Genomic DNA, 14,474 nt, shown 5'->3' with positions numbered 1-14,474 from the left:
TTGATGAAACGAGGCTAGAAGTTCTTATACAAAGATCACTTCTACAACCAATTGAAAGGGACAAGTATGGGAGCAACTTTTGCCCCAGACCTGGCTAATCTGTATATGGATAATTTAGAACAACAGTCCATATACAGTCCGAACAACCCCTTACGACAATACATAAAAAAGTGGCTACGATATATCGATGATATATGTCTCATATGGAGCGGCACCTCTGAACTTCTAGCCTCGTTTCATCAATGGTTGAATCTTCAGAATTCTCATATTCAATTTGCGATCCACACCGACTTAAACAAAATACCGTTCCTAGATTTGGAAATACAGAAAACAACAGAAGGTTCCATTGAAACGGTCTTATACAGAAAACCCACTGACAGAAACACCTTGCTTAATTACGCAAGTTTTCATCCTTCAAGTCTCAAAGAAGGTTTTCCTTACGGTCAGTTTTTGCGTATTCGCAGAAACTGTACTGATGTAGATAAATATAAAGAACATGCTAAACACCTCAAGTTAAGACTTAAAGAAAGAGGTTACCCGCAGAAAACTATACACAGAGCATACAAAAGAGTGCTATATAAAAATCGTACTAGTACTTTAGAACCAGTAAAACGACAGCAAGAAGACAAAATAACCTGTGTAAGCACATATAGTCCGATCAGTAACATCTATAGAAAGATCATACGCAAACACTGGAAAATGATCTGTACAGAAGATTTTAATCCACTGGTTCCCAGGTTTGCATTCAAAAGACAACCTAATATCAAAGACAACCTGGTACATTCTTACCAGCCTACACAATCCAAAAAGCCTGCACAAACATCACTTTGGGGCTTACCGCCTGTAATTGGCCACCACCGATGTGGACACTGCTCGGTGTGTGCACAAACAGCTACTTTTAAAAAAATCACTTTGTGCCACACCATCATAGAATTGAAAAACTTTACCAACTGTCTGACACCGTGGGTAGTTTATGCGATCAAATGCCCCTGTGATTTGGTATATATAGGCAAAACCAAACGACCTGTTCGCCAACGCATCAACGAGCACAAATCCTGTATTCGTAACTCAGTAGAAAACAAACCACTAGTGGCTCACTTCGTTCAGAAACAACACAAATGTACAGATTTCATATGGTGTATTATACAAGTTATACACACCTCGCCACGTAATGAGAACAAAGATAAAGCACTCACTCAAGCCGAACAAAAATGGATTTATAACCTGAAAACCGTCCAAAATGGGCTAAATATAGCCGTTGAATGGAGTGCTTTTCTTTGAAGAATTAAATTATGTTAAGACACACACCTCTATACATCAGCAAGTCAACTATCTGTCACTTAGTAATCAGCTCTCTTCCCCATTAAAGAATAATATCTGTTCAAGTGTGCCCATAACAAGACGTAATAGTGGAACCAATGCTGTTTGACTCAAGCGAACATCTTTCCTTAAGAAAAAGTTTCCGCTGTGTAAAGTGTTAAATAGCGGTACTACACGCATGAATAGCAGCATAACGCACTTATAACATTATTCGTATAATCACAATGCGTTTTACAAGCCATATATGCTTACAAAATGGCCGCGAATTTTGTCCCCGGCAGAAACCAACGTAAAAAACGCGTGCATCCCGTTCACGTGACTCATACAAATACACATTTCCCACCCCCTTTCTGCCTCTGCCAAGCTTTTCAGCGACAGACGAACGGACGCTAACAGAATTGAAACACCGTTCGCCGCTAATAAACACCAGAGGTAAGCCTGCATATCCCTAATCGTGTATGAACACCTGCCAAGTACTTCAGACCCGTGTAGGTAGTTAAACTCGACTGGCTGGCGGCGTGTTAGTAAGCTCTTACTAACACATTGGAGCTCCTCTCAAACAGAAATTGTACAACAACCAAGGCAAGACACGTTAAGGGCAATTGCCCTTCAAATTACTGTGACAACCACAATAAGGTCAGTGGAACAGTAAAAGCAGAGAAACTAACATAAGAGCAACTACTAGCTCGTATTAAGTATGCCACTATGCATGCCGCTTCGTTATTAGAAACCATCACTAACTTAATTTACAGTGAGACATATAAGCTCACATGACCGCATATACGCGGCTTCCGTCAGAAATGGCTACTTTTAGATCTGAAGCCTGTAAAAGAAAAATCTGTTAAGCTACTGACAGATGAAACTCTTAACTTCCAACCATATCAAGCCGACACCTGAGGTCTAACTACTATAAATAATACTGAATTAGCTGTTTGAAAATCATAGTGTGCAAAAGCATTGTTATAACAATACTGTCTTTAACAATAATTGTAAGAGGATTACTACTAGTTGGTCTCTAATCGCGCCCTTGTCCTCTAGATACTACTTTTGATGCCACCCACGTAAAACAGCCTCCACGCGTTTACAATCCATCAAGTGGTCCAGTAGTAGAGAATACTGAAGATTCACCTACATCTATAAGCTCATTGTAAGTTGCTTTCCGAATTTTGAAAATGAAAATTTTCTTCTTCTCACGTGTTGACTCAAGTACACAAGCAGGGTAGTAATTCTCCCTATAAATGTTCCCTTTCAATAGGGCTCCTGACAAGGGGTAAAATAGAAGATACCCTACAACTTAAGCTCCGTGGTCCAGAATAAAACATTTCGACCACAGGTAGGTGCCTCGTTCTTGGCAAAGTAATTTGGCCATTACCTTAAAAACAACTAAATGAGTACAGACCGTTCAACAAAGTAATACTAGTATTATTTGTTTTTTTAGATTGGGCTTTTCATATGGAAAAGAAAAAGAGGTGAAGACGTGAAGCTTCTAAAAATTATTATTGTCCTGAAGATGGCCCATTAACAATTCTTTAGACCACCGTAGACAACGGCGGTACTAGTATAAGGGGCCGAAACATATGTCGACCTATAGAAAAACAAAATGTTTTTTCTGATGTCATGTATATTATTAACAACTAATATGCCAAAACAAAATTTAAATTGTTAAACCCTTATGTCACAGTATGAATGAATAGTCATGAAAGGTATGAGTGATGTATGAAAAAGCCCACACATGCACAATTTATATGTAAAAAAACATGTGGTTTTTAACCAATTATTAAAATGATTTATACCTTTATAAATTAACGGTCTGTGGAAGAAAAACATTTTTTTCTTGCATTAATGTTGTTTTGCAAAAAGTATTCACCATATTGATGTGATAGTACTTTAACACCTACATCTGTGTTGTTGAAAGACCTAAGAGAGAGGGGTAGTCAGTCTGTCATGTTTCCTTGTCTCTCAAGAATCTCCCTGTTCACAGACTAGACCCCCCGATAACAAAAAATTTGGGAGTACCCATTGATATAACTTTCCTTGGACAACCCGCGGTTGTTGGGTATCATTTCTGTCATCACAAACAAACGTTTTGTGTTAAGAAGTGAGAGAATGGACATTGAAAACTTAGTGTCGTTCTCTGATGAGTATTATAAAAAACTCATCAATCAACCTAACGAAGCAGCAAACACTCCGCAGTCTAATGACGCAGAACTTTTAACCCAAAAAAAGAAAAAAATTGATTCGAACTGAATCTCATGGCAAACTTATGCTTGCATATTTAAAAGCAGGAACAATTCCAGAAGGTCTACAAATTAAAAATGTCCCCCGAGTGTTTACCAACAACACCAAATTCAAGAGCAGATTCAGTGGGGTCAGTAATAAGTGCTCAAGAGATCTATTAATCTTGATTATAGAAACTTCAGAAGAAGAAGCAGCAATACAAAGAACAGAAATAGATACCTTGGAGGCGAAAATTAAACATGACAACACCATGAAAGATCTGAAAGAAACTTTAGCCAAAATTGAAGAAGAAATGGTGAATTTTAAGAAAATAACCCTTGAAAAAAAGATCTGGAAACTAAGAAAAGATGTGGAACAATATAAAGAGACCAAAACCTACCCTTACCTGATAGAGTCCTATTATGAAGACATTCAGAAAGCCAGTCAAGCTAGACCCCATAATAAGGGTAACCAGAGAAGACCATTTGTTAACTTTTCCCTCTCGTCAAATGCATCAACGAGCAGTGGATCAGATTCCGGCCAACAAGGCTCCTCAGGACCTCCTCCTCAACAATTCTTTCGGGGAAGAGGCCAACGCGGGCGAAACAAACAACAAGGCCCGCCCTGGATGAACACCAGGAACTGGCAAGGACCAGCACAAACGTGGTGATTCCCATTTACAACCTTTCCTCATATGTTCTTTCAAGTACCGAAATAAGTGTCCTATCCAAAGGACTGTCATTTGTTCCAACAGCACAAGCCAAACCCTTTGAAACAGAAGTTGAACTGCAGAAATTTTATAGACTCATCCGTTTAAAATATTTCTTCAGAAATAACAACTTGTCCACGAAGGAAACTACTACCACAGGTCTTAAAAAATCTTCGAAATTTGTTCCCACCAATGCTATGGTTAGTCCAGCAATAGTAGCTTTTGAACAAAAGGTCTCCTGGGAAATTCAAAAAGCTATAGAAAACAGAAATTTTTCAAAAAACAACTTATCTAAAGCCGAAAGACAAGCATTAAAAGCTTTACAAAATAACGACGATTTAATAATCAAACCAGCAGATAAGGGCGGAGGCATAGTGCTGTGGACTAAAGATCTTTATGAAACCGAAGTAATGAAACATCTTAATGATACATCTTCATACAGAAAACTTCCAGCTGACCCAACCCCTCGTTTGCAAGAAGAAATTAACAGCCTCTTGAAATATGCTCTAGACGAAAATTGGATAGACCTCGAAGAAAAAGAATTCTTGGTAAATCAACATCCCACCACACCGGCTTTCTATTTGATTCCCAAAATTCATAAAGATGATAAACAACCCCCCGGTAGACCAATTGTAGCAGCCATCAATTCTATCCTCGAACCACTTTCAATATACTCCGACTGGTTTTTGAGACCATTTGTTCCAAAAATGAGATTGTATGTGAAAGATACCACAAGTATGATTAAAATGCTAGAAAACATACATTTAGATTCAACAGACATCCTAGTGACTTTAGATGTGGTAAGTTTATATACCAGCATCCCACAAGATGACTGTCTTAAGGTAATGGTCGATTACTTAGAAAGACGCACAGAGACCCTAAATTTGGTCCCGACCGCTTTCATTGTAGAATGCATTAGGCTTGCCCTTAAAGAGAATTTTTTCTTATACAAAGATCACTTCTACAACCAATTGCAAGGGACAAGTATGGGAGCAACTTTTGCCCCAGACCTGGCTAATCTGTATATGGATAATTTAGAACAACAGTCCATATACAGTCCGAACAACCCCTTCCGACAATACATAAAAAAGTGGCCACGATATATCGATGATATATGTCTCATATGGAGCGGCACCTCTGAACTTCTAGCCTCGTTTCATCAATGGTTGAATCTTCAGAATTCTCATATTCAATTTACGATCCACACCGACTTAAACAAAATACCATTCCTAGATTTGGAAATACAGAAAACAACAGAAGGTTCCATTGAAACGGTCTTATACAGAAAACCCACTGACAGAAACACCTTGCTTAATTACGCAAGTTTTCATCCTTCAAGTCTCAAAGAAGGTTTACCTTAGGGTCAGTTTTTAAGTATTCGCAGAAACTGTACTGATGTAGATAAATATAAAGAACATGCTAAACACCTCAAGTTAAGACTTAAAGAAAGAGGTTACCCGCAGAACACTATACACAGAGCATACAAAAGAGTGCTATATACAAATTGTACTAGTACTTTAGAACCAGTAAAAAGATAGTAAGGAGACAAAATAACCTGTGTAAGCACATATAGTCCGATCAGTAACATCTATAGAAAGATCATACGCAAACACTGGAAAATGATCTGTACAGAAGATTTTAATCCACTGGTTCCCAGGTTTGCATTCAAAAGACAACCTAATATCAAAGACAACCTGGTACATTCTTACCAGCCTCCACATTCCAAAAAGCCTGCACAAACATCACTTTGGGGCTTACCGCCTGTAATTGGCCACCACCGATGTGGACACTGCTCAGTGTGTGCACAAACAGCTACTTTTAAAAAAATCACTTTGTGCCACACCATCATAGAATTGAAAAACTTTACCAACTGTCTGACACCGTGGGTAGTTTATGCGATCAAATGCCCCTGTGATTTGGTATATATAGGCAAAACCAAACGACCTGTTCGCCAACGCATCAACGAGCACAAATCCTGTATTCGTAACTCAGTAGAAAACAAACCACTAGTGGCTCACTTCGTTCAGAAACAACACAAATGTACAGATTTCATATGGTGTATTATACAAGTTATACACACCTCGCCACGTAATGAGAACAAAGATAAAGCACTCACTCAAGCCGAACAAAAATGGATTTATAACCTGAAAACCGTCCAAAATGGGCTAAATATAGCCGTTGAATGGAGTGCTTTTCTTTGAAGAATTAAATTATGTTAAGACACACACCTCTATACATCAGCAAGTCAACTATCTGTCACTTAGTAATCAGCTCTCTTCCCCATTAAAGAATAATATCTGTTCAAGTGTGCCCATAACAAGACGTAATAGTGGAACCAATGCTGTTTGACTCAAGCGAACATCTTTCCTTAAGAAAAAGTTTCCGCTGTGTAAAGTGTTAAATAGCGGTACTACACGCATGAATAGCAGCATAACGCACTTATAACATTATTCGTATAATCACAATGCGTTTTACAAGCCATATATGCTTACAAAATGGCCGCGAATTTTGTCCCCGGCAGAAACCAACGTAAAAAACGCGTGCATCCCGTTCACGTGACTCATACAAATACACATTTCCCACCCCCTTTCTGCCTCTGCCAAGCTTTTCAGCGACAGACGAACGGACGCTAACAGAATTGAAACACCGTTCGCCGCTAATAAACACCAGAGGTAAGCCTGCATATCCCTAATCGTGTATGAACACCTGCCAAGTACTTCAGACCCGTGTAGGTAGTTAAACTCGACTGGCTGGCGGCGTGTTAGTAAGCTCTTACTAACACATTGGAGCTCCTCTCAAACAGAAATTGTACAACAACCAAGGCAAGACACGTTAAGGGCAATTGCCCTTCAAATTACTGTGACAACCACAATAAGGTCAGTGGAACAGTAAAAGCAGAGAAACTAACATAAGAGCAACTACTAGCTCGTATTAAGTATGCCACTATGCATGCCGCTTCGTTATTAGAAACCATCACTAACTTAATTTACAGTGAGACATATAAGCTCACATGACCGCATATACGCGGCTTCCGTCAGAAATGGCTACTTTTAGATCTGAAGCCTGTAAAAGAAAAATCTGTTAAGCTACTGACAGATGAAACTCTTAACTTCCAACCATATCAAGCCGACACCTGAGGTCTAACTACTATAAATAATACTGAATTAGCTGTTTGAAAATCATAGTGTGCAAAAGCATTGTTATAACAATACTGTCTTTAACAATAATTGTAAGAGGATTACTACTAGTTGGTCTCTAATCGCGCCCTTGTCCTCTAGATACTACTTTTGATGCCACCCACGTAAAACAGCCTCCACGCGTTTACAATCCATCAAGTGGTCCAGTAGTAGAGAATACTGAAGATTCACCTACATCTATAAGCTCATTGTAAGTTGCTTTCCGAATTTTGAAAATGAAAATTTTCTTCTTCTCACGTGTTGACTCAAGTACACAAGCAGGGTAGTAATTCTCCCTATAAATGTTCCCTTTCAATAGGGCTCCTGACAAGGGGTAAAATAGAAGATACCCTACAACTTAAGCTCCGTGGTCCAGAATAAAACATTTCGACCACAGGTAGGTGCCTCGTTCTTGGCAAAGTAATTTGGCCATTACCTTAAAAACAACTAAATGAGTACAGACCGTTCAACAAAGTAATACTAGTATTATTTGTTTTTTTAGATTGGGCTTTTCATATGGAAAAGAAAAAGAGGTGAAGACGTGAAGCTTCTAAAAATTATTATTGTCCTGAAGATGGCCCATTAACAATTCTTTAGACCACCGTAGACAACGGCGGTACTAGTATAAGGGGCCGAAACATATGTCGACCTATAGAAAAACAAAATGTTTTTTCTGATGTCATGTATATTATTAACAACTAATATGCCAAAACAAAATTTAAATTGTTAAACCCTTATGTCACAGTATGAATGAATAGTCATGAAAGGTATGAGTGATGTATGAAAAAGCCCACACATGCACAATTTATATGTAAAAAAACATGTGGTTTTTAACCAATTATTAAAATGATTTATACCTTTATAAATTAACGGTCTGTGGAAGAAAAACATTTTTTTCTTGCATTAATGTTGTTTTGCAAAAAGTATTCACCATATTGATGTGATAGTACTTTAACACCTACATCTGTGTTGTTGAAAGACCTAAGAGAGAGGGGTAGTCAGTCTGTCATGTTTCCTTGTCTCTCAAGAATCTCCCTGTTCACAGACTAGACCCCCCGATAACAAAAAATTTGGGAGTACCCATTGATATAACTTTCCTTGGACAACCCGCGGTTGTTGGGTATCATTTCTGTCATCACAAACAAACGTTTTGTGTTAAGAAGTGAGAGAATGGACATTGAAAACTTAGTGTCGTTCTCTGATGAGTATTATAAAAAACTCATCAATCAACCTAACGAAGCAGCAAACACTCCGCAGTCTAATGACGCAGAACTTTTAACCCAAAAAAAGAAAAAAATTGATTCGAACTGAATCTCATGGCAAACTTATGCTTGCATATTTAAAAGCAGGAACAATTCCAGAAGGTCTACAAATTAAAAATGTCCCCCGAGTGTTTACCAACAACACCAAATTCAAGAGCAGATTCAGTGGGGTCAGTAATAAGTGCTCAAGAGATCTATTAATCTTGATTATAGAAACTTCAGAAGAAGAAGCAGCAATACAAAGAACAGAAATAGATACCTTGGAGGCGAAAATTAAACATGACAACACCATGAAAGATCTGAAAGAAACTTTAGCCAAAATTGAAGAAGAAATGGTGAATTTTAAGAAAATAACCCTTGAAAAAAAGATCTGGAAACTAAGAAAAGATGTGGAACAATATAAAGAGACCAAAACCTACCCTTACCTGATAGAGTCCTATTATGAAGACATTCAGAAAGCCAGTCAAGCTAGACCCCATAATAAGGGTAACCAGAGAAGACCATTTGTTAACTTTTCCCTCTCGTCAAATGCATCAACGAGCAGTGGATCAGATTCCGGCCAACAAGGCTCCTCAGGACCTCCTCCTCAACAATTCTTTCGGGGAAGAGGCCAACGCGGGCGAAACAAACAACAAGGCCCGCCCTGGATGAACACCAGGAACTGGCAAGGACCAGCACAAACGTGGTGATTCCCATTTACAACCTTTCCTCATATGTTCTTTCAAGTACCGAAATAAGTGTCCTATCCAAAGGACTGTCATTTGTTCCAACAGCACAAGCCAAACCCTTTGAAACAGAAGTTGAACTGCAGAAATTTTATAGACTCATCCGTTTAAAATATTTCTTCAGAAATAACAACTTGTCCACGAAGGAAACTACTACCACAGGTCTTAAAAAATCTTCGAAATTTGTTCCCACCAATGCTATGGTTAGTCCAGCAATAGTAGCTTTTGAACAAAAGGTCTCCTGGGAAATTCAAAAAGCTATAGAAAACAGAAATTTTTCAAAAAACAACTTATCTAAAGCCGAAAGACAAGCATTAAAAGCTTTACAAAATAACGACGATTTAATAATCAAACCAGCAGATAAGGGCGGAGGCATAGTGCTGTGGACTAAAGATCTTTATGAAACCGAAGTAATGAAACATCTTAATGATACATCTTCATACAGAAAACTTCCAGCTGACCCAACCCCTCGTTTGCAAGAAGAAATTAACAGCCTCATGAAATATGCTCTAGACGAAAATTGGATAGACCTCGAAGAAAAAGAATTCTTGGTAAATCAACATCCCACCACACCGGCTTTCTATTTGATTCCCAAAATTCATAAAGATGATAAACAACCCCCCGGTAGACCAATTGTAGCAGCCATCAATTCTATCCTCGAACCACTTTCAATATACTCCGACTGGTTTTTGAGACCATTTGTTCCAAAAATGAGATTGTATGTGAAAGATACCACAAGTATGATTAAAATGCTAGAAAACATACATTTAGATTCAACAGACATCCTAGTGACTTTAGATGTGGTAAGTTTATATACCAGCATCCCACAAGATGACTGTCTTAAGGTAATGGTCGATTACTTAGAAAGACGCACAGAGACCCTAAATTTGGTCCCGACCGCTTTCATTGTAGAATGCATTAGGCTTGCCCTTAAAGAGAATTTTTTCTTATACAAAGATCACTTCTACAACCAATTGCAAGGGACAAGTATGGGAGCAACTTTTGCCCCAGACCTGGCTAATCTGTATATGGATAATTTAGAACAACAGTCCATATACAGTCCGAACAACCCCTTCCGACAATACATAAAAAAGTGGCCACGATATATCGATGATATATGTCTCATATGGAGCGGCACCTCTGAACTTCTAGCCTCGTTTCATCAATGGTTGAATCTTCAGAATTCTCATATTCAATTTACGATCCACACCGACTTAAACAAAATACCATTCCTAGATTTGGAAATACAGAAAACAACAGAAGGTTCCATTGAAACGGTCTTATACAGAAAACCCACTGACAGAAACACCTTGCTTAATTACGCAAGTTTTCATCCTTCAAGTCTCAAAGAAGGTTTACCTTAGGGTCAGTTTTTAAGTATTCGCAGAAACTGTACTGATGTAGATAAATATAAAGAACATGCTAAACACCTCAAGTTAAGACTTAAAGAAAGAGGTTACCCGCAGAACACTATACACAGAGCATACAAAAGAGTGCTATATACAAATTGTACTAGTACTTTAGAACCAGTAAAAAGATAGTAAGGAGACAAAATAACCTGTGTAAGCACATATAGTCCGATCAGTAACATCTATAGAAAGATCATACGCAAACACTGGAAAATGATCTGTACAGAAGATTTTAATCCACTGGTTCCCAGGTTTGCATTCAAAAGACAACCTAATATCAAAGACAACCTGGTACATTCTTACCAGCCTCCACATTCCAAAAAGCCTGCACAAACATCACTTTGGGGCTTACCGCCTGTAATTGGCCACCACCGATGTGGACACTGCTCAGTGTGTGCACAAACAGCTACTTTTAAAAAAATCACTTTGTGCCACACCATCATAGAATTGAAAAACTTTACCAACTGTCTGACACCGTGGGTAGTTTATGCGATCAAATGCCCCTGTGATTTGGTATATATAGGCAAAACCAAACGACCTGTTCGCCAACGCATCAACGAGCACAAATCCTGTATTCGTAACTCAGTAGAAAACAAACCACTAGTGGCTCACTTCGTTCAGAAACAACACAAATGTACAGATTTCATATGGTGTATTATACAAGTTATACACACCTCGCCACGTAATGGGAACAAAGATAAAGCACTCACTCAAGCCGAACAAAAATGGATTTATAACCTGAAAACCGTCCAAAATGGGCTAAATATAGCCGTTGAATGGAGTGCTTTTCTTTGAAGAATTAAATTATGTTAAGACACACACCTCTATACATCAGCAAGTCAACTATCTGTCACTTAGTAATCAGCTCTCTTCCCCATTAAAGAATAATATCTGTTCAAGTGTGCCCATAACAAGACGTAATAGTGGAACCAATGCTGTTTGACTCAAGCGAACATCTTTCCTTAAGAAAAAGTTTCCGCTGTGTAAAGTGTTAAATAGCGGTACTACACGCATGAATAGCAGCATAACGCACTTATAACATTATTCGTATAATCACAATGCGTTTTACAAGCCATATATGCTTACAAAATGGCCCGAATTTTGTCCCCGGCAGAAACCAACGTAAAAAACGCGTGCATCCCGTTCACGTGACTCATACAAATACACATTTCCCACCCCCTTTCTGCCTCTGCCAAGCTTTTCAGCGACAGACGAACGGACGCTAACAGAATTGAAACACCGTTCGCCGCTAATAAACACCAGAGGTAAGCCTGCATATCCCTAATCGTGTATGAACACCTGCCAAGTACTTCAGACCCGTGTAGGTAGTTAAACTCGACTGGCTGGCGGCGTGTTAGTAAGCTCTTACTAACACATTGGAGCTCCTCTCAAACAGAAATTGTACAACAACCAAGGCAAGACACGTTAAGGGCAATTGCCCTTCAAATTACTGTGACAACCACAATAAGGTCAGTGGAACAGTAAAAGCAGAGAAACTAACATAAGAGCAACTACTAGCTCGTATTAAGTATGCCACTATGCATGCCGCTTCGTTATTAGAAACCATCACTAACTTACTTTACAGTGAGACATATAAGCTCACATGACCGCATATACGCGGCTTCTGTCAGAAATGGCTACTTTTAGATCTGATGCCTGTAAAAGAAAAATCTGTTAAGCTACTGACAGATGAAACTCTTAACTTCCAACCATATCAAGCCGACACCTGAGGTCTAACTACTATAAATAATACTGAATTAGCTGTTTGAAAATCATAGTGTGCAAAAGCATTGTTATAACAATACTGTCTTTAACAATAATTGTAAGAGGATTACTACTAGTTGGTCTCTAATCGCGCCCTTGTCCTCTAGATACTACTTTTGATGCCACCCACGTTAAACAGCCTCCACGCGTTTACAATCCATCAAGTGGTCCAGTAGTAGAGAATACTGAAGATTCACCTACATCTATAAGCTCATTGTAAGTTGCTTTCCGAATTTTGAAAATGAAAATTTTCTTCTTCTCACGTGTTGACTCAAGTACACAAGCAGGGTAGTAATTCTCCCTATAAATGTTCCCTTTCAATAGGGCTCCTGACAAGGGGTAAAATAGAAGATACCCTACAACTTAAGCTCCGTGGTCCAGAATAAAACATTTCGACCACAGGTAGGTGCCTCGTTCTTGGCAAAGTAATTTGGCCATTACCTTAAAAACAACTAAATGAGTACAGACCGTTCAACAAAGTAATACTAGTATTATTTGTGTTTTTAGATTGGGCTTTTCATATGGAAAAGAAAAAGAGGTGAAGACGTGAAGCTTCTAAAAATTATTATTGTCCTGAAGATGGCCCATTAACAATTCTTTAGACCACCGTAGACAACGGCGGTACTAGTATAAGGGGCCGAAACATATGTCGACCTATAGAAAAACAAAATGTTTTTTCTGATGTCATGTATATTATTAACAACTAATATGCCAAAACAAAATTTAAATTGTTAAACCCTTATGTCACAGTATGAATGAATAGTCATGAAAGGTATGAGTGATGTATGAAAAAGCCCACACATGCACAATTTATATGTAAAAAAACATGTGGTTTTTAACCAATTATTAAAATGATTTATACCTTTATAAATTAACGGTCTGTGGAAGAAAAACATTTTTTTCTTGCATTAATGTTGTTTTGCAAAAAGTATTCACCATATTGATGTGATAGTACTTTAACACCTACATCTGTGTTGTTGAAAGACCTAAGAGAGAGGGGTAGTCAGTCTGTCATGTTTCCTTGTCTACCTAGGATGGAACAGAGACCCCCGTACCAGCCAGAGCGGGTGTCCAAACTGGAGCGCCAGGTCCCGAACTTGTCCTAGGATCTGGGTAGCAGGTTGAGGGCTCAGCGCAACCCTCAGATGAACATGGCGGCTCAGAATTCCACAAACCAATGGTCTGGTACTCCATAGCAATGACAGGGAGAGAACCTCGATAACCCACTGGTTCCAAGGGAGGAGGCAAGGGGGGTAAGCGGGTGTAAAGACTTAGAGGAAGCTTTCTTCCCCACTTGTGAAAAGCCCCTGGAAACCCAGGAACGGGAAACAAAATCTCCTGCCCCCGAAAGTCTGCAACCTAAGGAACAGAGGGAGGGTAGAAGATATAAAGGACCTAAAAAGACCCATTTTGTGGAGGAGCTTAGTGTCCTCCAATTTGAAGGAGAGGGGTCCTCAGAGGACTCTGGGAAAAGGATCTTCTCCTTCAGGGATGGGGGAACTCCTCCCAAAGAAAAATGGGTCCCGAGATATCCTAATCAAGACTGGGCAAATGTGGGGACTGAGTTAGAACCGCCCATCATTGAACCCCAAAATGATAAGCCAGAAAGCCACCTTGCCCAAACTTACTCTGGGGATTGCCTCCAAAAAGGGGGGGTGGCCCGAATCAGAACCAGGGGAGCCCAAAACTCCCTCAATATCAAACTGCCGTATTTTTCTTACAGATCCCCAAGCTCCAACACAGAATCTTGCCCAAACTACCCTTGTGTCAGAATCAAGAGTCAAGAAATTAACCCACCAACTGGCCCAAAATGCAAATTATCTTTGCCCCCTTGAGGAGAAGGAGGCAAGATTTTATACCCCGGTCCAAATACAAGGGCAATGTACATTTTT

The 14,474-nt window shown here is 39.0% G+C and overlaps 3 long non-coding RNA genes across 3 annotated transcripts; all 3 read left to right on the top strand.

Moving 5' to 3' along the window:
- Positions 1-2,590: 2,590 nt before the first annotated feature.
- On the top strand, positions 2,591-3,126 carry LOC138473573 (uncharacterized). Its single transcript, XR_011268790.1, has 2 exons — positions 2,591-2,653; positions 2,759-3,126. It is a non-coding gene; the product is annotated as an uncharacterized lncRNA (long non-coding RNA).
- Positions 3,127-7,756: 4,630 nt separating this feature from the next.
- LOC138473572 (uncharacterized) lies at positions 7,757-8,292 on the top strand. Its single transcript, XR_011268789.1, has 2 exons — positions 7,757-7,819; positions 7,925-8,292. It is a non-coding gene; the product is annotated as an uncharacterized lncRNA (long non-coding RNA).
- A 4,629-nt stretch (positions 8,293-12,921) lies between these two features.
- LOC138473571 (uncharacterized) lies at positions 12,922-13,457 on the top strand. The gene is made up of 2 exons (XR_011268788.1): positions 12,922-12,984; positions 13,090-13,457. It is a non-coding gene; the product is annotated as an uncharacterized lncRNA (long non-coding RNA).
- The last annotated feature ends 1,017 nt before the right edge of the window (positions 13,458-14,474 follow it).

The sequence above is a fragment of the Ambystoma mexicanum genome, chromosome 8 (genome assembly GCF_040938575.1).
Source record: "Ambystoma mexicanum isolate Mex_15411 chromosome 8, UKY_AmexF1_1, whole genome shotgun sequence".
In the NCBI taxonomy this organism is placed as follows: Eukaryota; Metazoa; Chordata; class Amphibia; order Caudata; family Ambystomatidae; genus Ambystoma; species Ambystoma mexicanum.
Note: the sequence above shows the minus strand (reverse complement) of the source record. Positions and strands in the feature narration are given on the sequence as shown.